The 25,656-nt window shown below is 43.3% G+C and overlaps 1 protein-coding gene across 2 annotated transcripts in view; it reads right to left on the bottom strand.

Moving 5' to 3' along the window:
* CDH13 (cadherin 13) overlaps window positions 1–25,656 on the bottom strand; it is a 998,364-nt gene that overhangs the window by 86,415 nt on the left and 886,293 nt on the right. The window lies entirely within an intron of this gene.

Raw genomic sequence — 25,656 nt, 5'->3', positions numbered from 1 at the left:
AAGAAGAAATATCTTGGAATTTCAATTAGTAGGAAAGCGAGTCTAGAGACAGTCAGATGACATCAAAAAGCTTTTGTGTACAAAGGAAGTAATTTGAGAAATGAGATTTCGAAAGCAGCGGCTGATTAATTGACTTGCAAATCATTAATCATAAGCCTTAATCTTGATGCCTTGGGGGGCGGAGAGTGGATGGGAACTAATTTGTCTATCACACCTCAGCAAACCTGGGTGAGTTGTTTCCCTTCTGTGAAAGGGGAGTTGGGAAATGCTTGGAACATGCACGCAGGATGGAAAGCAGAGGAGGGACCTGGAGGATGCTAGTACATAGCACAGTACTAGATTATGAAAATATGAGACGCAGCTCCAGGAGACAATTATTTTGGTCCGATTCCTCTGATTTTTGTTTAACTAAGTCCTATCTTGTGTCTTTCCCTCCTCCTCATAGAATTCCCAAGGTGGAAATGTAGACCAGTGGTTCTCAGCTCTGTCTGCACATTAGAATCTCTTCAAGGGCTTTTAAAATCACGTTTAGAAGAAGCAAACAAAACCCCTCCCAAAATCTTGGTCCTCTGGTTCTATTCCAATTCAGTTGGTCTTGGGTAAGGATTAGTACTTTCTTAGCCTGCTCGCATAATTCTAATACGAAGCTCAGGGTGAGAAGCATGACTGAGTCCAAGTTCAAGGAAGGCGAGTTGTCAATGAAAGAGCCAGGCCGGTGTGTTGGTGAGGCTACCTGAGCTCAATGTTAAGGGGGCCTAAGTGCACCTGAGCACAGCAGGAAGGAAGCTGTATTCTTTTATTTATTTATTTTTTTAAATATATTTCATTGATTTTTCACAGAGAGGAAGAGAGAGGGATAGAGAGCTAGAAACATCGATGAGAGAGAATCATCGATCAGCTGCCTCCTGCACACCCCCTACTGGGGATGTGCCCGCAACCAAGGTACATGCCCCTGCCCGGAATCGAACCCGGGACCTTTCAGTCCACAGGCCGACGCTCTATCCACTGAGCCAAACCGGTCCCGGTGGAAGCTGTATTCTTGTCTGCCATGTGTTCAGGAGCGGGACATGGTGGCACATGTGCTATCTATTCCTTTCAGAGTGTAGATGAAGATATAGGTACAGAGAGGGAAGGAAGAAAGTGGTTTATCCAAAGCTGTTGAGTGACGCAAAGGTAAGGTGACTTTTTAAAGATCCCACGGCATCTTTAAAAAGTCCCGATTTTTGGAAAGAATCTTTTAAATCTTTTGGACTTTTTTAAAATGCCGAGGGAGGCAGGACAAATTGTAAAAATCAGGACTGTCCCGCCAAAAGCGGGACGTCTGGTCACCTTACCCAAAGGTCAGACCCAAGGTTCCTGGATTTTAGCAATCTCTGCTTTTAACAAGTTCTGTTACTCAGGCCCACTCATGCCCACATTGCTTATGCCACTCCTTCACCTCTGCTGTGGTCCAGACCCAGAGAGCTAGTTCGCTGTCTCCCCTGATCACAGCAGACCTCAGTTACCAATCCCTTGTGCCTCTTCTGACACCTGTACCTTAGAACAGCAGGGGGACAATTACTGGCATGGTGAGTGCTAAGACTGGAGGATGCTGGACACCATCAATCAGGTAGAAATGCTGTTATATCCAACACCTAGGTGAGATGTTGCTTTGTCAAAGCAGCTGAGTGTCACGTTGCTGAGATGAAGACATTAAATAATAGATCATGATTTGAGGAAACTGGAGGCTCTGTGTGCATTTGCCTTGTACAGGGTTTTGTCTCCAGTCCCACACAAGATGCTAGGTACACAGAAGGGACTCGGTAGGTGTTTTCTGAATGAATGAATGAATGAATGAATGAATGGCTGGTCCTAAAAGTAGGAAGTGGAACCTGGCATCACTAGTGAGGGCTAAGAGGAAATGTGAAGGGATGAGCTATGCAGGAGTGACACTAAGAGGGAATGACTCATTGATGGATGCTTGATTCTGCCACTTCCCTGAATGCTCTAGAAAGGTAGGGAATGGACTGATCTCTCTTGTTCTCCAGAACACCTCACAGGGCTGCATTATGACTTTGGTGGACCTTAGACATTTTTACCTTCATTGGCCCCTCATACCATAATATGTTTTCATGGGCTTTAAAAAGTTGATTTTTTTTCTGATGTAAGAAAACAATTAAAGTGTTCTTTAACCCTAAAAATTAAAATTTTCTTTGACCCTAAAAATTATTTTTTTAAATAATGGTACAGTGGATAATTCATTCAGTCCTGATTTCTAGTTCATAGCACAGTGCTAGACATATGAAAATATGATGGATGGATAGATGAATGAATGAATGAATCTGTAAAATTAACATTTAGGCCATGTCTAAGTAAGACAGTTTATACAGCTTCACCCAAGAATCTTTTTATTTCATGTCTACTGAACCTACTAAAGCTGGCTGGCACTGAATACCTTTTTAGTGTGTGAGCAAACAAATCCCAAGTGGGAATGAGAAGGTGGTATTGTTCTAGGAACTCTCTCAAAGTATGTATTGTGGCCCTAACATGCACTTAGATGTAGTAATATAGAAATATAGACACATTTACTTGCAATCCATCTACCCACTCACCATCTATCCATCCATCCATCCATCCATCCATCCATCCATCCATCCATCCTCCCTTTCACCCTCCCTCTATCAATTATCCAACTTTCATCCATCATCCATCTACCCATCTTCCAGCGTTTGGTGAGATAGATTTTGCATGCCAGGCATGATATAGTATTATGTTCTGGGGATACACCTGTAAAAAACAGACATGATATAAGTATAATTATAAAAATGTGTTAGGTGCTAGGAATGAAATAACATAGTTCCTGGAGAGCCCGTACCTTGGACAGATGGTGAGAGGGGTGGTACCTGACCCAGACTGGGTGGGGTCATTAAGGAAGAACTCCCTGGGAACTAAAAGAAGAGGAGGAGGCAGTGAGGTGAAGGTGAGAGTGCATTCCTGGCATCTGGAACAGCAGGTACAAAGGCCAGTGGCAGAGGGAGCTTGATGCATCTATGGAACAGGGAGGGTGGCTGTGGCAGGAGTGCAGGCAAGGCTGGGAGAACTGTTTGCTATGGGATTCCAGGGGAGGATAGAGTCAGGTTACGCAGGGCCTTGTGGGCCATGGAAAGGCATTTGGAATTTACTCTCAAAATAAAGTGGAGTCTAATCAAGAAACTTGATTATGTTTAAATCTACTCCTGAGAGAATTCAGAAAAACAAAATCTTTAAATATAGAAAACATTCAACACAATTATTATAGTCTTTGTTAAGACCATTATCTGATTTTTGCATAAACTATAAAGCCAGTTTCCTTGAGCATCCATTTAGAAACTCATTATTGCTTAATTAAATACTCATCCTATTAATTCTATTCAATGTTTTAACCCCATTATGTAATTCAAGAATGGAAAATTAAATAGATTAAAATGAAATAGTACCATTTTATATTTCTATAGTAATGCTCACTTTGTGATTTAAAAACAATAGACAGACATTAATTTACCACACCAGAGAAGGAGAAAATATTGATTGTAACATTACTTCCTTTAATTGGAAAAATAGATAAAGTTATTTTCTGTTAAACTGTGTGGCAAATCAAATACCAGATGCAAAACATATTTTTACATAATCAGTGTGGGCAATTGGCTTGGAACGTCCTGAGGCTCATTAGCTCTCTCCTCTAAATTCAGAACTGAGTTATTTCATTCTTCTTTCTTTGACAGGAGGAGTGAGTTTGTGATGGACATTTATGATTTGAAGCAGCTGGAGGCTCTGTGTTCATCTGTCTTGTACATGGCTTTGTCTCCAGACCCTGCCTGAACTTGCCACAAAGAGCATCTATCACTAGAGGAAGGAGGGACTTGCATTTTATTATACACCAAGAATGAATGCTCTCCCTCATAGAGCAAAGAGCTGGTTTGTAGGTTAAGGTTAACTTAGAAGATGCGAATAATGATTAGCAGGCTAGAAATATGCGTGTGGGGAAGAGGTGACAGTGGATGATGTGAAGGGACTAGAGATATGCAAATTTGAATACTTGATGAAGGGAGTACAGGTTCATGAGCTGACCACTCTGAGGTTTTGTGGAGAACTGATGTTGAACTTGAAAATCTGGGATGTAGTCATCTGGACCCTGGCTTTGGAATATTAAAACAAGTTCCCAGAAAGTTTAATAAATACCAACTCCTATTTGTGATGATAAAAGGGTGAGGGAGAGGTAATCAGAAATTTAACTTGCAAATATTTTTACAAGTCTATATTTATGTAAAAGATATGGATTTTTAGAAAAATCTAATCTCTGGCTGATGTACTTTCAAGGACCCTTGGCACATTGTCTGGCATAGGGTGAGAAATACGTATTTGTTAGTGATGATGATGATGTATTTTATTCTTTTTTATTTTTTTAAATATATTTTTTATTGATTTTTTACAAAGAGGAAGAGAGAGGGATAGAGAGTTAGAAACATCGATGAGAGAGAATCATCGATCAGCTGCCTTTTGCACACCCCCCACTGGGGATGTGCCCGCAATCAAGGTACATGCCCTTGACCAGAATCGAACCTGGGACCTTTCAGTCCGCAGGCAGACACTCTATCCACTGAACCAAACCGTTTTTGGCTGATGATGGATTTTATTCTTTATCATATGAAATTCAGAGAGATAACTTGGAGAATATGGCTTAAACTCCTATGATTTCTCTCTTCTCATTAATCTGCCTTATATAATAATAAGAGCATAATATGCTAATTAGACCAGATAGCCGAACAACCTTCCAGATGTCCTTCTGGATGAAGCCGCCGCTGTGGGGGCTGAAGCAGAGGTGGTTAGGGCGATCAGGCAGGCAGGCAGAGGGGTTAGAGGCAATAAGGTAGGTAGGCAGGAAGGCGAGCAGTTAGAAGCCAGTAGTCCTGGATTGGCGAGAGAGATGTCCTGTGGGATCGGGCCTAAACTGGCAGTTGGACATCTCCAGAGGGGTCCCAGGTTGCAAGGGGGTACAGGCCTGGCTGAGGGAACCCCTCTACCCTGTGCACAAATTTCATGCACCAGGCCTCTAGCACAGTTATATATGTGTATCTTATTTCTCTGGATTGATGTGGAAGAAGCTCTTTCTTCTCATATGTATACTTGTACTCACCTATTTACTTACTCTTGTCTCACTCTAACAACAGGCCCTTCATTGCCAAGGCATGTGGTGTTAACCTACAGCACCCATATTTAGAAGGAATAGCTATATTAGACACCTGATTTCCTTCTATCTATGATTAGGATTCATCCCAGGATAGGAAGATGCAAGAACTAATTTTAATAAGTATTCATTAAGTATCTGTTACAGGCACACAAACTCAGCAGTAAGTGAGAGGGGCACTACTCCTTACCCCTGAGGACTTACAGCTTTTTAGACTGACACATTATCTCCCAGCCACACTATTTTTTTAAAATATGTTTTGATTACCTATGACATATCCAGATAATTTGTTTTCTACCATTTCTCTGCTGTCACACATCCAAGGCTGCACCTGTGGCCAATTATGGAGGCTTTTCTATTTAGACACAATTTAGTTTCCAGCTAATGGTCATTTCAATAAGTGGTACTGGGTTAACTGGCTATCCATGTGGAAAAAACAAAGAATCTTGAACCCTAACTTACATCATACACAAAATCTGAAAGGCAAAGCAATAAACCTTTTAGAAGAAAACATAGAAAATTTTTTCTGCTTATACTTAATGTTTATGTTCACTTTATATATAATACTAGAGGTCTGGTGCATAAAATTCATGCACTGGGGGCAAGGTATCCCTCAGCCCAGCCTGTACCCTCTCTAATCTGGGACCCCTTGGGGGGATGACAGTCAGACATCCCTCTCAAAATCTGGGACCGTTGGCTACCAACAGTTCACCTGCCTGCCTGCCTGCCTGTCTGATTGCCCCTAACCACTTCTACCTGCCAGCCTAGTCACCCCCTATCCACTCCCCTGACAGCCTGATCAATGCCTAACTGCTCCCCTGTCAGCCCAATTGCCTCCAACTGCCCTCCCCTGCCTGGTCCCCCCAAATGTCCTCCCCTGCAGGCCTGATCCCCCCCCCGTTGGTCTGGTTGCCTCTAACTGCCCTCTCTTGCTGGCCTGATTGCCCACAACTATCCTCCCCTGCTGGCCATCTTGTGGCACCTCTCTTTGACCACATGGGGGCAGCCATCTTGTGCTAGGGCGTGAGAGTCAATTTGCATAGTAACTCTTTATTATATAGGATTCCATGGAATCCTATATAATAAAAGGATAATATGCAAATTGTCCTCTTGGGAATTTAACCACTCACTATGACATGCAACGACCACCAGGGGGAGGCTGAAGCTGGCATCTGGGGGAAGGAAGGCCCGAGTTGATTCTAATTGCTACCCATGCAGGAATTTCATGCACCAGGCCTCTAATATAATATAAAATATTTAAAAATACAAAATGAGGTGATTTTAAGAGGGATGGTGAATTAGGGGCAATAGAAGAGAATTAAGGGGAGTAAATGGTGATGGAAGGAGACTTGATTTTGGGTGGTGAACACACAATACAATATACAGATGATGTATTATTGAATTATACACTTGAAACCTATATAATTATATTAGCTAACATTACCCCAATAAATTCAATAAAACACATATAAAGTAATATAAAAATGTAATTATATATGTAAAGTATACAAAACATATATATAGTCCTATATAGTAAAAGGGTAATGTGCAAATTAACCCTAATGGTGTAACGACTGGGAACGACCAGGAACAGCCAGTCACTATGAGAGGCTTAACACAGGAGCTGCCCCCTGGTGGTCAGTGTACTTCCACAGGGGAAGTGCTGCTCAGGCAGAAGCTAGCTCATGGCTGGCCAGCACAGTGGCTTGGCAGGAGCCTCTCCCACATCCACGGCAGTGCTAAGGATGTCCGATTAACAGCTAGCATCTAAGCTGTTAGTTGGACATCCCCTGAAGGCTCCTGGGATGCCATAGGGATGTCTGACTGCCAGCTAAGGCCTGTTCCCCTGGGGAGCGGGCCTAAGCCAGCAAGTGGACATCCTCTGAGGGGTCCTGGACTGGGAGAGGGCACAGGTCGGGCTGAGGGACCCCACCTCTGAGTGCACAAATTTTCATGCACCAGGCCTCTAGTATTTAAATAACATTTTAATAAATATGCAGCATTCTAAATAAAGTTTAGCTGGTATCTTTTTTAAAAATATACTTTTTTTTTTTTTTTTTTATTGCCCTAGCTGGTTTGGCTTAGTGGATAGGGCATCAGCCTACAGACTGAAGGATACTGGGTTTGATTCTGGTCAAGGGCATATGCCCGGGTTGTGGGCTCCATCTCCAGTAGGGGGCATGCAGAAGGCAGCTGATCAAAGATTCTCTCTCATCATTGATGCTTCTATCTCTCTTTTCCTTTCCCTTCCTCTCTGAAATCAATAAAAACAAACATACATATATATATATATATATATATATATATATATATCCTACCCTTAGTGAATAGAGCGTCATCCTGCAGGCCAAAGTTTACTGGGTTAGATTCTGGTCAAGGTCAAATACCTCGATTGCAGGCTCCTCCCCAGCCCAGGCCCTGGTACAAGAGGCAATCAATTGATATGTTTCTCTCACATTGATATTTCTCTGTGTCTTTCCTTCTCTCTTCCACTCTTTCTAAAAATCAATTGAAAAATATCCTTGGGTGAGGATTAACTAAAAAACAAAAACATACCCCACCAAAATAAATACATTTTTTAAATTGACTTTAGAGAGAGAGGAAGAAAGAAGTATAGAGATAGAAACATCAATGACAGAGAGACATCAATCAGCTGTCTCTGGCATGCCCCCTAATGGGGATCCAGCCTGCAACCCAGGCATATGCCCTGACTGGGAATCAACTGAGGATCTCTTGGTTCATAGGTTGATGCTCAACCACTGCGCCACACCGGTGGGGCACAGCCGGTATCCTAAAGAAGCCATTATGTCTAAGAAGTGATTAGCATCAGAACCTGTAAGGCACTCTGAAGTTGCTTGGCTGAGAACCACAGTCTGCTCATCAACCAGTCTCCAAGATATCTGGAACCTACTGAATCCTTCCCCATCCATGTCCCATAGCACACCCCAAGGTGACTGAAGGACCAAGATGAGAGGAGAACATTCAGGAACCCACCAGATCATCATGGTCCCAGACAATAAAAATTTTCTAAGTGCTTTATTCTCTTTGAAGATGAGGAGTGGTATTAAAGCTTTGGTTTTCAACACTCATGGCAGATAGTTCACACAGTGAAGATAAAAGTCAGATGCTAGAGTGAGAGCTTCTAGCAACCGTGAGCACTGACATCCCTGCCCTTCAGGCAGAGACAGCCTGGGGCATACCCCTCCCAACCGGGAGCTTCCAGAGGGTGGAGATGGCATCTCTAACTTCCCAAAATGCCCAACACTAGATCTTTCATAAAGTGAGAGCATAAAAGTAGACAGCCCAACCAGTGTAGTTCAGCGATTGAGTGTCAACCCAGAAGCCAAGAATTCACTGGTTCAATTCTCAGTTGGGCACTTGCCTTGGTTGTAGGCTTGATCCCTTGTGGCAGGCAGCTGTTCAATAATTCTCTCTCATTATTAATGTTTCTATCTCTTTCTCCATCTCTATTCCTCTCTGAAATCAATAAAAATATATTTTAAAAAAGTAGACATTACATTTGGGGTTATTATGTCTAGGGAATAATATCCAAGAGGGGAAGATGGCAGAGCACATGCCTCTGTGAGTAGCACAGTGAGAAGCACGGCTAGATCTTCCCTGTTCTCACTGAGAAAAAGAAAAGTGAACTAAATTGTAGTCTCAGTGGCAAAGATGATAATTTCTAAGTGACCAAGGAGAGTCTTCTTTTCCTGAAAATTTTTAAAGATTTTGAATACATAGAGTTTGGAGTGGCCTGCATAGCCTAGAAAACATTTCGAGGGAACTATGCCTTCCCCAAGCTGATTAGTGGTACTAGGAAGGGATTTTGTACCATGTGACCCTAGCTTCCTTGGTCAGAGTTGATTGGACTCAGGTAACTGATCCATTGGCTGCTTCAAGAACAACCAGATGATTTCTCTAAGCATTTGCACTCAGAGAAATAGAAGCTATAATCAGACTGAAGAGTTCTAAACACAAAGTTTCTGAGTAGTTGTACCTAGAGTGGCCATTTTGACATTGAAAATTTACCAGATAAATACAATGGGCATAGAGAAGCAAAAGAGTGGAGACATTTAAAGAAATACTGCGAAGAGAGACCTTGGGGTACTCAAAGACAAAGGACAGCTTAGGAAATGCCATTGATCTCTGCTCCCATTCTCACGAGGTTCCTCTGTGTCTTGCTTGTCTCTAGGATATTCTGTGTCTGCCAAACACCTCATCTTTGCTCCAGCAGGTGGGAGTGGATTTCTACTCCTAGTAACTCCTGGATCCCCAGGGAAAGCAACTCAGGTGGATGCCTGCCATTCTCAATAAGGAAATGTGGTCCTTCTCATGGCAATTTGGGTCCCATGGATGTTTTCTCAAGTACATTTTTCCTTTTCTCTTTACGTTTTCTATGGAAAATTTCAAACATTTAAAAAAGCCGACAAATAGAGTAATGAGTACCACTCCCCACCACCAGGCTTCAGAGATCTTAAAGATCTCATGTCTCCATTGTCTTTCATCTGCACACCCACATCTCCCTATTTCCGTATTATTTGGAGCGAATCCCAGACATATCATTGCATCTGTAAACACTTCTGCATTTCTAAAAGATAAAGACTTTTTAAAAAAAGAAAACATAATTAAATTCCCTCTTGATCCAACTAACATTAATTACTTCTCCTGACAATTGCTGTATCTTTCTTTTGTGCCAGATGCTTTGCTAAAAGTATTTGCAAGTTGTCTCTATTATGGAAAGAGAGCGTGCCCATCAGCCATGGTATAGGGTAGTTATAAAGGGACCTATTAGGCTTCTCCAGTTAATTAACTTCCCAGTTAATGTTTTAAGCCACCTACCATTACTAACTACGTGAGGAAATGCAAAGCCAAATGTGGAAATAGTTCAACAATAATAAGGGTTAGCTGCTCAACTACAAATAAACATGCTCATGAGCGAAAAACCTTCTCCGAGATTCACTGGCATCCAGGCAATGTGGTTCCTGATCCAGAAGAGCCCATACAAACATCCCCGTAGTCCATGTGACCCACCCACCCAGGGAAGTTCTGGGCTGGAAGAAGAATTACATTCCTGGAGGGCTGCTACCCATGGGTCCCACTCCAACCAAAAGAGAGACTAAGAGTCCCCTAGCCTCCTGGTCTACAGATGCAGGGAGATGAGCCAACAGGCCAGAGAGGGAAACAGTATCCACTGTCTGCTCAGGCAGGAATTGTCCCCTTCCTTCTGCGTGCTCTTCTCTGCTGGTTCATTTCCTATAAGGAGTTTCCATTTATCGGGTATAGACAGGGCTGGGTACATGAATTTTGAGAAAATGCCAGCTAGTTCTTGCTTTTTGGGGGGCCACCAATCCACCTACCAACTGTATTCTTCATCTACACAACCTTGCCTACTGAAGCTTCTCAAATCTGCCAAGTTCAGGCACATACCTTTGCAAAGCTAAAAAAAAAAAAAGTTTTTTCAGGAAGAAGAGGCTCAAATAACAACACATCTCTTTTTCTGTGAAAAACAAAATGACCGCAGGCATATAATGCAGTTGGGCAGGGGTGCTTAACCTATGTTTCTGGGAACTCAATGTTTGGGAGATGGTAAAGGAGTCCTACCATTGCAGCAAGGATCTTCCTCTAAACAGTCAAGTCTTAAACTGCTGGAGGAATCCATTAATTATATTTTATCTGCTCAGTATATTAGATTTTCTGTCTTGGATTTTGCATGAAAACAGAAGTTTTGCGGCTAAAAAGAAGTTTGAAAATCACTGCCTCAGGGACCAATGAAATAAATTTTGCATTAGATGGTGAGAGGAAAAACAAGAACCAAGGAGCAAATATGCCTACATTTCCCCCCTCTAAATGCCAGGCATGGACACTTTATTTTATCTTACATTAACATCTCTTCTTCAGTTGAGTTTCTTTCTTTAAAAAAAAAGGAAAGAAAAGGCAAAACACATTTGTACAGCTGATGAGATAATTGGAAATAATTTCATTTTGAGAAGCAAAGAGATTTTCTGTACAGATACCAATTCAACCACCAGCACTGGAATCTGGAGGAAGAATGACATTTTTTAGGAACAATAGCGAGGTCCGTTCTAAAGACTTTAGGATTTGATTTGTGCAATTTTGCAAATTTATAGGAGTGGGAAACTCAACAAAATGGGGCAAGTTCTAATCTACCTTTAGCTCATGGGAAAAATCCTGTAACTTCTCACAGTCCACTTTTCTGAGATATAGGGTATATAGAGCAGAATATATATATATATATATATATATATATATATATATATATATATATATATATTGATTTCAGAAAGGAAGGGAGAGGGAGAGAAAGAGATGGAAACATGACTGGGAATTGAGTCCACAACTCAGGCATGTGCCCTTGACTGGAATTCAACCCAGGACCCTTCAGTCCTTAGTCCGATGCTCTATCCACTGAACCAAACCAGCTAGGGCTATAGCAGAAGTTCTTAATGCTGTATACTCAGTAAACTCACTGGGGTCCCATATTCAGAGAATTTTCATGCCTGGCATTTAGAAGGTGGGGCTTAGCATTTATATTTTGTACCCCCCACAACGCACCATCTGTACACTGTATTGTGTTTTCACCATCCCAAGTCAAGTCTCCATCACCATTATCATTTAGCACCCCCCAATATCTATCTCCTTTTTACCCCCAGCCATCACCATACTCTTGTCCAAGTTCATGAGTTTTTTTCTTTTTTGCTTAATCCCTCCATCTTCCATGCCCTCTCACCCCTACCCCCCACCAATCCACTGACAGATGTCAGCCTGCTATCTATAAGTCTGTTTTAGTTTTACTCGTTAGTTCACTTTGTTCATTAGATTCCACTATGAGTGAAGTCATATGGCACTTGTCTTTCTCTGACTGGCTTATTTCACTTAGCATATTCTCTCCAGGTCATCTGTATTTCTACAAACTCCCACAGATGATTCTAATGAACAGCCAGGGCTAAGAACAACTGCTCGAGATGACTACCAAGCCCCCTGCCTAGTGTTATGATCAGGCATGAAAAAGATCTTTATGATCCATTCCAGCTTGTGTTGGGTCCTAAGAGGTGAAGACCAGGGTTGGGAGTAACAAAGAATGTCACTGCCAGGGAACCTTGAGAATTCTTCTAGTTCTGTGTTCAAGGAGTTCATGGAGGTTGTGAAGCAAACCAATGGAAAACATTTGTTAATGAAATAGAAGACTATCTCCTGAAAGTCATCTTCTCACCACCTAAAACCTAAATCCGATACCCATTAAGTGGTCATCCATTTCTCTACCCCTCCCAGCTCCTGACAACCACTAATCTACCATCTGTCTCTATGGGTTTACTATTCCAGATATTTCATATAGATGGAATCACACGTCATGGAGTCTTTTGTGTCTGGCTTTTTTCACTTAGCATAATGTTCTCAAGACTCATCCATGTTGTAGGGTGTGTCAGTGCTTTGCTCCTTTTCATGGCTGAATACTATTCCATGGCATGGATAGGTCACACTTAATTTATCCATTCTTCATGTGGGTTATTTATACTGTTTAGTTATTGTGCATAATGCTGCTGTGAACATTCATGTACAAGTTTTTGCGTGGACTTAAATTTTCATTCCCTTGCATAGATAGCTAGGAGTGGAATTGCTGGATCATATGGTAATTCTATGTTTAAGGTGGTGTGGCTTTAAGTCACTCATCAAGATGTTGGTCACACCTGTGCTGCATCTCTCAAACACTGGAGGCTGTGTGCTGTTTGCTGGTTCCCCAGAACCTACTGGCTCCTGGCTCCCACTTGGGGAAAGGCAATTATTTGAGAACTAGTGGCCCAATGCACACAATTCGGGCACGTTAAAAGGGAATTTATTAGAGTAAATATTTTAATATTTCTATTTGCCCTTTATAATAGAAGTGTCAAAGATTAAAGAAAATTAGTAAAATGTTTATGAAAATCTCCCTTCTTTCAGAGTCAGGGGAGCACCGTAGGATCCAGAGCCAAGTCCCTGCTCACCTGTGTGTGCCTCAAAATTGTGCAAGCCCCAGCCCCAACCAGCCCCAATTCCGTCAAGCCCTGTTTGGTGGTGGTGGTGGGGGCAGCCTCAGGTCCCCCAGTGTAGCCTCAGGTCCCCTGGTCTCAGCATGAGGGTATGATAATCATTTGCATATTAGCTCTTTATTATATAGAATGAAGCTTCCCTCTTTGAATGGCTTGAGGGGTCTGGAGGGAGAGAACTATGAGAGACTTATCTCTTTTGAAGCCTATGATTGACCCACTTTGAGCACCCTCCTTTTCCCCATTTGGGTAAGAGCATTATGCAGGTTAATGCTGAAACAAGACAGATATCCTTCCTTCCCTTCCCTCCAGGAGCTCATGGAGAACAAGCTGCCCTTCTTTCCAACTAGAGAAAGAACATCTTTAATCTCCTAAGCTGTAGGAAAATTGACACACTTGTTAGGCTCCTGACGCTACCACCCCCGTACAAATAAGGACAAGAGAAACCTTCTGCTTTCATTACAAGGGATTTGTATAAATTAATAGGAAGAGTTGACTTACAGCTTCTAATTTATATTTAAATCTGACTGACTTAGTCAGAAGAAACTGCTCTAAAGCCATCATCTATGTCTGTACCATTGATTTTGTTTCAAATAGACCTCATTGGCCCAACTGTAATTCCCATAAGCACACCCACATGTTTCTTCCCAGAGGTGGCATATGGAGGTTCTGAGAACATCTGAGTCCCGCAGGGAGAAGAGATGGATGAGAATCATTCCTTCGGGAATCAGACCTGATGAGAGGGGGTGATTAGGAAAATTGTTTTCTGTCCCACCAGGGTTCTGATCTCAGGGTGGGGGGAACAGAATGGGCGTCTATGTGGGGACAAAGGTGCCCCAATGGCAGTCTTTCACATTGATGATGACATTGATGGTGACACTGAAAATGAGGAAAAGTTTCTCATGTTTAACACCACATCACTGTCTGTCACCAACTGGCTGTGTGACCAGGGGCCAGTCACTTAACTTCTCTGTTCTTGATTTCCTCATCTACAAAAATGAGAATAAAAATAGCACCTGGCCTCCTAGGACTCTTAATGATAAAGTGAGAATATAAATGCTTTGATGAATGCCTGACACATAATAAGCAATAGATGCACATTGTTATAATGAACACAGACAAAATGAACAAAGAAATGAACTTTGCTACAGTGCACATCATTAAAAGGAACATGATCAAAGAAGCCAACTTTGCTCTTTTTGAGGTCTTTTTGTTACAGTAAACTAGTCTCTTGCTAAGTAATATTTCTGCCAATATAAAGTTACCTGTCTAAACTACTTAAGAGTTGGTACTACTTATAATCAGAAGTGTGCTGACCAATGCTTTTTTTTTTTTATTTTTTTTAATCCCGATTGTATTTTTAAAACTAACTTAGGGTTTCTCAGCCTCAACACTATTGCCATTTCGGGTTTAACAATGATTGTTTTTTAAAAAAAATACATTTTATTGAGTTTTCACATAGAGGAAGAGAGAATTAGAAACATCAATGAGAGAGAAACATCAATCAGCTGCCTCCTGCATACCCCTCACCGAGGATGTGCCCGCAACCAAGGTACATGCCCTTGACCAGAATCGAACCCGGGACCCTTCAGTCTGCAGGCAGATGCTCTATCCACTGAGCCAAACAGGTTTCGGCGGGTTTAACAATGATTTGTTGGGCAGGGGCTGCCCTGTGTACAGTGCTATGTTGAGTAGCATCGCTGGCCTCTACCCACTAGATGCCAGTAGTACCAGCCAAGTTGTAACAATAAAAAATGTGTCCCGACAGTGCCAGATGTCCCAGCAGTTTAACTAGATTAGAATCACAATCTAGCTAAACCAGGTCAGAGGCCCCTACACACATCGCCTGTAAATAGGAGCCCACAAGCTCCTTCAGGACAAGATTTATCAGCAAGTTGGTCCTAGACTCAGGTCTCAAAGGAAAACACTGAAATAGCATAATAACATTTTCCGGAGTAATTGAATCAGACATTGCCAGGAAAACATTCAAGGGTAAAACGAAAGACTATAATTATTATGAAAATTATCGATGTAGTTTTCATTACGCTACAATTTTTGAATTAGCAACTGATAATCCCTTTTGTACAAGCAGAAAGGTAGTTTTCCTTGCTTTCCATTCTTTCTGACATGTGCCTGCCTCTCACTTTTCAATAAACACATTTCAAGCCCGTGTGTGTGCTCAGTGGATTCAGATGCTACACAAAGACCCTCCAAGGGGAGGGGCTCGGAAGGGGGCAGCCATGTCACCGGCCGGGGGAGGGGGGGCGGGAAGGGGAGGGGGAGCTTTTTCAATGGACCTCGGAAAATGAGAGCAGGGCGTTTTCCATTAGGTCCAGTCAGGAATGTTTTCAGACTCCAGCTTTTCTGTCAACAAAAATTTACTGTCTGCGGTCCGTTTCCCAGTCCCAGTCCTCTAGCCCTCGCTGCTGGGAGTGTGGTCGTTGGGCCAGTGGCAGGGGCAGCTGTGAGAGCCAGAAATGCAGATCTGGAGCCGCGTCCAGACCTCTGAGCCAGATCACAGGTGAGCCAATGTCATGTCCAGTCTAAGAAAAAATGCTTTGACCCCTCTCACCTACTCTCAGTGCTGACCTTGCCACCTAACCCTGAGGGGCAGAGAGAGCAGGAATGCAGGTCCTCTAGGCACGCAGTACAGCCCAGCTGGACCCTGCCACACCCTTCCCAGTCCTGAATGTCCTCCCCACCTGGGGGCTGGCTCCTCCAGCTCCCCGTGAGCTCCATCCCCAGGTCCTGTCTCTTCAGCTACACAACTCCCTTCCTGCTCCCCATCCTCCTGGCAACTTTTCTCTCCTCTAAAGTCTATAAACACAATCAAGACTCTCCAGTTAAAAAAGTCAAACACACAAAACAAAGCATGCACAACAAAGAAAAGAGCAACTTCAACTCTCCCGCTCTCTCATTTCCTTCACAAGAGGGGCCTGCATTTTCTCATCTCCCGTTGTGTGATTCAAGAGTCTTAAGTATATTGAAAGTTGCTCTAAAGGCTGGGGAGCACAAACATATGCATTATAAATTTACTTGCAATCAAGGAACAATGTAATTGGTCATTGTTGAGGTGTAATTACAGGAGACAACATACTGTGTAAGAGTCTGTGCAGTCCGCTGGGCTGGTGCCAGGGAGGCCTTTTAGAAAACCCACTCATAAAAGGCAAGTCGGCCCCTGCCTGCTTTACCCTGGGTGGCTCCACCCCCAGGAGGGAAAGATGTCCAGGGAGGGGCAAAAAGGCTGTAATTTGAATATGAAAAACAAGAGCTCTAATGGAGCTGAGGAATTTTAAGTAAAAAACAGTGATGTCTTTCAGCTTGATTTTCCCCTTCCTAGTGACAGGGTGGGACATCGGGAACTGCCAGGTAGCCTGGGCGAGTGTGTGGGAATCAGAGAGACTGAGGGGGAGAGAGGAGGAGAGACACACCGAGAAATAAACAGCTATGGAGAGAAGGCTAGTGGGAATGGGGGAGGGCAATGTAGAAAAAGGAGGCAGGGAAAAGTTAGAGACAGAGAAAGGGAGAAACAGGAGAGAGAAAGAAGGAGAAATAAATAAGGAAATACAGAAAGGAGCGCAAGATGGGATAGAAGGAGGAGGAGCAGGAAGAAGAAGAAAGAAAGAGGAGGAAGGGAAGGAAGAGATAAATGGAAAGTTTGGGGGATGATTTAAAGGTTCGGTTTTGCTTTTTCTTAAATAAGAAAATATGGAAAAATTGAGAGAGGGGCTCCGGCACGTCCTGCGTTCTCCAGGTTATGCCAGTAGAAACTGAGCAGGGAGATTTCCACTGGAACCCGGTGGTGGCAGCCTCCAGACTAACCCTGTTGAGCAAGAGCAGATTGAGAAACTGAGGATTTGGTGCCTAAGCCCTGGGCCCCTGGGAGGAGGGGTGATGCGACCACTGCCACTGCCTAGGCAAGATGCTGATAGGTCCTGGCCCTGGCATTGCCTCTACATGAGCTACCATGAAGTCCAATCTTTTTGTGCCAGTTCCTAAAAATCAGTTCATTAGGTAAAATCAGCTATTTTCAACATGATCCTTGTAAGTCTCACAAAGAGTTCAATGGAAGGGCGGCCCTGTAGGCCCTTGCAGGGCTGTGCTGCTCTTGGGACCACCTTGTCTGAAAAATCCACCTGTGACTCTAGAAGGTACGGCCAGACTTGTACATGCTAAGTGTTTGCACGATGAGTGTCTGTTTCATTAACTCCATGTAGGTCCTTCCAAGGTGTGGGTTTGTTTTTCCTTAACTCATCTTTTTGTCCCTTTACAAAATCCCGAATCCAAAGCATTCTTTGATGGGATATTTAAGGAGAGGTTGTGAATCAGGGAACCAGCCAAAATTTGTGGTCCCCAGCCTCCAGTTGCCCCTGTAAAGTTTGTGTTCATAATGCCTCTTAGAGGGCCTGCCTTCAGCAAGAGAATTGTAACAGGGACCATGACAGGGATGTGGCTCTTGTCTCTGGGCCCAGGTGGGGCCGACTGGCCAAGGCGATGCCTGAACAGAATCTCTTCCAGTTGGACTGTGGGGCTCCCCACAGACACACACCTGAAAAGAACCTCACTAATGCCCAGCGCTCTGGAAAGCATTTATTCTTCACACATTATGGATGTTGGGATTGTTGAGGATGAAAAGATGGGCTATTCCTGGGGATACACATTCCAGATATCCCTGAACATGGAAAAATCCATCACTTTGTCTTCTCTGCGAATATTGGCAACTTCTGAATGGAAAGAGTCCCTTGACTATTAGGTTTCAAGGAATCTCATAAGTAACTGGTGTCACACACACACACACACACACACACACACACACGCCTTCGGGAGGGAGTGTTTTCAAAGTGAGGCAACATCTAGCATCATTGCTATGGTAACATACATGAGAGAGGAAGAAAGCTTCGCTACCAACAAAGTAAGCTTCCTTCTGTTATGTGTTGCAACCTTGCAGGTTCCACAGTCAGGGTGTGGGTGGAAGGTTAGTGTAATTTAAGCCCCAGAGAAGAGAGGAGGCCTGAAGTCACAGGAGTGTGGTACAGACCTCCCAGGAAGAAAAGAAAAGGACTCTGGGGCAGTGAGCTACAGGGGTCGCCAGTAGGTAAAGGTGACCGGTGGGCTGCCTTCTTCAGAAATAACAAGCAGCTGGAAAAGAGGTCAATGGAGTGGGTTTCCTGTCCCCACAATTGCTGGAATAGGCTTTAGGATGGGGATTTGCCTGAACTGAGCAAACAGTAGGGTGCAGACATGCCTGTTTTCAAAAGAAATCCGTGCTCTGCAATCTAAAAGCAGCAAAATGACTATTATGGGAATCCTATATAATAAGAGAGGAATGTGCTAATTATCTGTTATGCCTTGAGGCATAACGACCAACCACATAACTACCAGATCATGATCTACAGGAGGGTGGAGCAGCAAACTACAAGGGGGAGGTGAAAAGCTACAGGAGGGGACAGGGCAGCAAGCTATGGGGGTTGGGGAGCTACAGGAGGGCAGGGCAGCAGGCAGAGAGCTATAGGAGGGCAGCAGAGACCTACTGGCACATGGATTCCTGTGCAGGGCTACTAGTGATAATAATAAAAGCTAACATTTGCACACCTCCTCAATGTCATATACTGGGTTGTTTGCTCACCCAGTGAGGTAGCAGTTCTATTATGAGATCTGACTTACGGATGAGAAAACTGAGGTATAGAGAACGAAGTCCAATCACTCGCCTAGGCCAGTGGTCAGCAAACTCATTAGTCAGCAGAGCCAAATATGAACAGTACAACAATTGAAATGTCTTTTGAGAGCCAAATATTTTAAACTTAAACTTCTTCTAACGCCACTTCTTCAAAATAGACGGGCCCAGGTCGTGGTATTTTGTGGAAGAGCCACACTCAAGGGGCCATAGAGCTGCATGTGACTCGCGAGCTGCAGTTTGCCGACCACGGGCCTAGGGTGGCAGTCAGGAAGCGGAGAGACAGGAGTCACACTCAGGTTTGACTGTCTAGAGTAGCTATTTTCATTTTTCATCTCTTGGAGCACATAAGTGAATTACTAAAATCCTGCGGCACATCAAAAATATATATATTTTTTGCTGTTGTGACAAAAAAGTATAATTTTGATTCATTCACACTGGATGACTATTGCTGTGTTGGCTGTTGGCATCTTTTATTTGACAATCTAAGGGAAAAGAGGTATTGAATATTTTAAAAATTCTTGCTGCACAAGGGTTGAAAATGACTTGAGAGTTTGTGTGCTGCCCTCTATTGGCGACTCCCACGGCTGGTCCCACAGTCCCAGGGGTTCAGCAAGAGAGTATCATGCCCTGGCCCTTCACTGTTCCAATCTGCACGGTGCTAAGCCTTCTTCCACAGGTGAGCAATTCTACAATAGGCATCGCCCAGATTATGTGGCTGTAGTTCCAGAACAGGAAAAAGTAGCCATCAATTTTCTAAGTAACAGCCACAGGATTTTCAACGCAATTTTTGCCCCCCTTTTCCTTACGTATTATTATTGCCATTGCCTAAGCACAGAAATCTGAGCTGAATTTACAGGAAATGATGCCATCTCCTGTTTTTGCTGCCCCTACCCATACACCCACACTCCTACTGCATCACCACCAACAGGCCACCAGCCAGGGATGGCAAGTTCTATTCATCTGCCCCTTCTGGTGTCAGCATAGGTGCCCCAGTGAATGGGGCAGGGCAAGGAGAGCTGATTGTCCATCACCCACTGGAGACTTCTCAGTAGAGGTTTCTGGAATGCCACACCTTAGGGAGTGTGTGCTTTGATGTAATAGCCTTTTCATACAGAGATGGTCAGGGGATTTGGGAGTGGCTAAGGAGAGGGTGGGGTGTAGAAAGAAGCCCAAGGATCAGATTTAGGGTCAAGAGTGAGAGCTTGTGTGTTGGGGTCCAAACAGATAGGAGCCCAGAATATCTAGCAACTCCTCCATCATTAGCCCTTGGACCCCATGACCAATGAGCAATGAATTGTCCTTTATACCTGCTCCTGCTGGCTTCTTTACACCTCGACCTTCCTCGGTTCCTCTTAGAGGCTTCTGCCAAAGTTCAGGTCCAGGCCCATAGAGCACAGAGCACAGTAACCCCCATCCAAATGGTGTGGGTCTGGGATCCCACTTTCCTAGGGTCCCCACTGCAGAAAGGAGCCCTTTCCCAGGTCTAAACTTCCACCTCTGCTCTGTGACTGAGTGTCGGGTGCTTCCCTGGGCAGGACCCTCTGTGTGCCCACTGGAACCCATTTGCAATGGGGCAGGCTGTCCTCTACTGTCAGCTGGGAGTCTACGCAAGTGCCAAAGCAAGTATAGCTCAGGGGAGGAAAAGTATAAAGGGAATTTAAAAATACTTTTGATCATGTAAGAAAAAGGACTATCTACAACAATTTAAAATGCTCATACTTTTTAGACCAGGCATTTCACCTGTGAGACTTTATCCTACACAAACACAAACCTTCACAGATGTACATGAAGATACGCATTCAAATGTTATTATCGCTGTGCTATTTATAAAATGGAAAACCAGGAACCACCAACTGCCCATTGATAGGGAATTGGTCAGGCTGTGGAATGCCTATGAGACAGAGCATGATACGGAAATATTAAAATGAACGAGGTAGTTACTGTTTGGCATTATTGACCTGAGGGAAATCTGTTATATTGGAAGATGCAAGTACCTAGGGTTTACTTAGTAGAAATAAGATGTGTTAAGTTAATGAAACCAGGAGGAAGTGGGCCATTCAAGGGGCACATTTGAAGGCAGAGCTGAGATAAAGAGGAGATTACAGAAGTTCCTAGATGCCAGGAGCCAAGGACACAGTTCAAATTCACTAAACTGCTGTGTGTGTATGTGTGTGTGTGTGTGTGTGTGTGTGTGTGTGTGTGTGAAAGGGGGAAGAGGAGGCACAGGTTCAGGGCTATTTGGCAGGCTCTGCCCCCACTTGTCCTCGCTAAAGCCCCTCCTCAAGTCCAAGTATGAAAATGACATGAGCCATATGCAAGTTCAGCAAACAGTGTCTAGGGGTGAGTTAACATCTTTTTGAGAGGCTCCCACCCAGAGAAGTAGTGGGTAGAGTGTGGGGTGGGTGGCTGAGAGAAGGTAATGAGGGGCTCAAATGGAATCCTATGCAAAGGCTGTGTGAACTCTGGGAGGCTGCTGACATGCTCAAATCACCACTCCTCTAAGGGAACCAAGAAGATGTGATACCCGGGTCTCATTCAGTCCAGCTGGGAGGAGCTTTGGCCTGGGAGATGGAGGAACCCATTCTCCGGGTGGTTTCTGTAATTGTCTTGAATTACTAAACACTGTGGAGGATTTCTTTTTAAAAAGTATATTTGTATTGATCTAAGAGAGGAAGAGGGAGAGAGAGAGAGAAACATTAATGATGAGAGAGAATCATTGATTGGTTGCCTCCTGCATGCCCCTTTACTGGGGATGGAGTCGCAATCTGGGCATGTGCCCTGACTGGGAATCAAACCATGACCTCCTGGTTCAGAGGTTGACACTCAACCACTGAGCCACACCGGCTGGGCTGTGAAGGGTTTCTTTGACCTTTGCTGTCACTAAGAAAGACCAAGATCACCCAAAGCAGGTAGTAAAAGCAAAAGGGGAAAAAATAAAAATAACAGCAAAAACAGCTTAATGACTGAGTCATTACTCTGTGGCAGCTATTGGGTGGAAACTCCACACGTGTTGTCTCCTTTGGTCCTCTCCTCCCCGGAGGAAATAAAGAGTATTACTTCTCCCATTTCACAGAGAAGGACAAAGATATGAATCCTGATAAAACTGCATAATGTGATCTCATTTTGTAAATAAAAAGTAGGACTTCATAGATGCGAAGGGAAAAACACCTGGAGAAGTCTAACCAAACGTTAACAGTGGTCAGTCATCTCTCAGGTGAGTGGAGAGAGCTGGAGCATGATATGATATTTCAATGTTTTTTGTTTTTTTTTTGATAATGAAAATGAATTGTGTTTCAATAAAAAATTATTTTGCTTCTAACCAGTTTGCTCAGTGTTTGGAGCATCGGCCCAGGGACTGAAGGGTCACAGGTTCAATTCTGGTCAAGGGCATGTACCTCAATTGCATGCTTGATCCTCATCCCCATTGTCAGGGAGCATATAGGAGGCAATCAATCGATATGTCTCTCTCACATCGATGTTTCTCTCTATCTTTTTCCCTCCCTTCCACTCTCTCTAAGAATCAATGGGGGAAAATATCCTTAGGTGAGAATTAACAACAACAACAACAACAACAACAACAACAACAAAAATATCATTTTGGAGGGAATAAAATGCATTTAAAATGAAGTTGTTTTCTAAAATGCTTCAGCAAAAGAAGAACAAAGGGGTAGGAATCACTGTACTTGATGTTAAGTCTTACCATGTAGCCACAGAATCAAGATAATAAGTTATTGGTAGAGAAAAAGATATAAAGATCCCAGGAACAGAATAGAGAAACAGACCCACACAAATATGCCCGAATGATCACTGAGAGCAATCAATGAAAGCACAGCCTTTTCAAAAATGGTGTGGGAGCAATTGTGCATCCACAGGCAAATAAATGACCTCAACCTGAACCTCATGTCTTAATACAAAAATTAGCTCATGATGAATCATGGACTTAAGTATCCTATATAATTAAAGTCTAATATGCAAATTGACTAAACTGTGGAATGACTGGTTACTATGATGTGCACTGACCACCTGGGGGCAGATGCTCAATGCAGGAGCTGCTCTCTGGTGGTCAGTGTGCTCCCACAGGGGGAGCACCACTCAGCCAGAAGTTAGGCTCATGGCTGGCTGGCAAACCCAGCGGTGGTGGCGGGATTCAACAATATGGGTTCAAAGGTGATAAAATGTCACCATCCACAGCTCTTCTTGAGGATACTTTCTCATTTGTCCATGATGAACCAGCTGTAACCTGGGCATTTTATATAACCTCCCTAACCCCTAGGTTTCCAATCTGTGAACTCAAGAGACTAGTAGAATCTACCTTAGAAAGAGAGAATAAGCCCTAACCGGTTTGGCTTAGTGGATAGAGCATCGGCCTACAGACTAAAAGGTTCCAGGTTTGATTCTGGTCAAGGGCATGTACCTTGGTTGCAGACACATTCCCATTAGGAGGTGTGCAGGAGGCAGCTGATTGATTTTTCTCTCTTATCAATGTTTCTAACTCTCTCTCTCTCTCTCTTCCCTTCCTCTCTGTAAAAAATAAAAAAATATATTAAAAAAAGAGAGAGAACGAGAATTAAATGCAATAATGCACAGAAAGCACTATGCCCATTATCTTCCCAGAGCTGCTGCCATTGTCATCAAAATCCCCATTTTATAGGTCAGAAGACTGAGACTGAAAAAATTAAGAAACTTGTGTAATATCCAAGAGCTGGTGAATGATGAATATAGGTCTAAAGCTAAGAGTTATCTGATACCCGAACTATCTCTATACATCACCCCACCCTTCTTTATGAATAAGAAAAATCAGAAAAAACCCTGGATTTTGAGATAATAAAAATGTCCATCTACTCAAACCAGCAGTGTGAACAGAGAGACAATTGGGAATGAGGCAAATTAAGCCCTTTCTCCACCTTGTCTCCTCCTTGGATCCTATCTTCAGAGACTCCTTAGGTCAAAATAATTGGATTTGCTATTTTTAAAAATCTTATACTTTCAAACCATCACATTCCTGTCGGCAGCATTTGCTTCTTGCCGGAATTTCAAAGCCCCAAAGCAGCCTGTCGGATAGCTTATGTTATTACCTTGCCCAGCTGGTAAATGATACTTTTAAATCTTTTTGGGGGGTCTAGGATCCATGACCTTGACACATGGTTTGGTCAAGCGGAGATGAAGGAATTGCCTGGGGCCCCGTATCACACAAAAGCCTACAAACTCATCGTGGCCACGCAGCTGCTTTAATCAGGGGGCTATTGACGGTGTACACAAATAGAACTCTGCTAGGAGCTGTTACGGGTCACCACGGCTGGCTCCCCTCAACAATATTTTATTGTGCGAACGCTGACAAACGGCACTGCAATGGCTCCTGAGGAGCCATCTCGCCGCCTATATCGACGTGACTTTCCTCTTTCCTTCCCTCCCAAAGTGTTACTGCTCTTTGGGGAACTTGCCCTGTTGACACTGTCCACGTGAAGCTACATCTCTGCTAAATGAAATAAGTCCATCATTTTTATGCCAGGCTTTCAGACACCAGGAGAACCTACCTTCTCTACCAAAATGTCACATGGGAAAAAGATAGGCCATGTTTAAAATTACAGGATGGTCACAGAGCTCAAGCAAATGAAGTTAACGTGATGTTTCTCTCCAAGCAACGGGGGCAGGGAAAGAAAGAAAAAAGCAAACAAACACCACAAACCACATGAATCTTATTAAAGCCCTAAACCCAAGATCATTTTTAGATGCAGAGCAGATTTCCATGTCAACCTAGAAACTCGGGCAAGTTTGACTGCCCACTTATGGCAGGATCTCATAGAATTCTTCAAGGAGCAGAATTCTGTCACATATCCTGAGAGCTTCAGTCTGCATTCTTCCAGCTCATATGCATTGATTGCTTTTTCTGGGTACAAAATGCCTTCCTTATGATTCCCTTCAACCGTGCCAGCAAATGCTAGGATTGAGGAGTGTGTGTGTGTGTAGGGGGAGCGCGGGGGTGGGTGGATGTGTTTTGTAACTTCAGCCCAACTGTTACTGTTACTGGGCAGGAATGTGTCTGTGGGCAGCTGTAATCATCACCACGTCCCCTTGATTGAGTCACATGCCAGGTACTCTGCTCGCCATAAATTGTTGGCTTGATATTGAGATGCTCTATTTTATTTAAATTTTATTTATTGATTGATTTTTAGAAAGAAAGAAACATTGTTTTATTGTTCCACTAATTTATGCATTCACTGGTTGATTGTTGTATGTGCCCATACCAGGGATGGAAACATTTGTGTATCTGGATGATGCTCTAACACCAGGTACTTGGTGTATCTGAATGATGCTCTAACCCAGTGGTCAGCAAGCTCATAAGTCAACAGAGCCAAATATCAACAGTACCATGATTGAAATTTCTTTTGAAAGCCAAATTTTTAAAACTTAAACTTTTTTAATGCCACTTCTTCAAAATAGACTCTCCCAGACCGTGGTATTTTGTGAAAGAGCCACACTCAAGGGCCCAAAGAGCAGTATGTGGCTCGCGAGCCGCAGTTTGCCACCCACGGCTCTAACCAATGGAGTTACTCGGCCACTGCCTCCACTTTATTTAATCCTTATTTCAAGATGGGTACATGGATCTCCACTTTACAGTAAGTAAATAAACAAACCAGATCTCAAAGAAGTTAAGTAATATGTCTAAGCTACACAGCCAGAAAAATGGCAGTACAGGAATCCAAAGCAGATCTGAGGTTCAGAGCTTGACTAAA

Source organism: Pipistrellus hanaki (genome assembly GCF_964339955.1).
Source record: "Pipistrellus hanaki genome assembly, chromosome: 15".
In the NCBI taxonomy this organism is placed as follows: Eukaryota; Metazoa; Chordata; class Mammalia; order Chiroptera; family Vespertilionidae; genus Pipistrellus; species Pipistrellus hanaki.
This window is presented reverse-complemented; position numbering and strand designations above follow the sequence as displayed.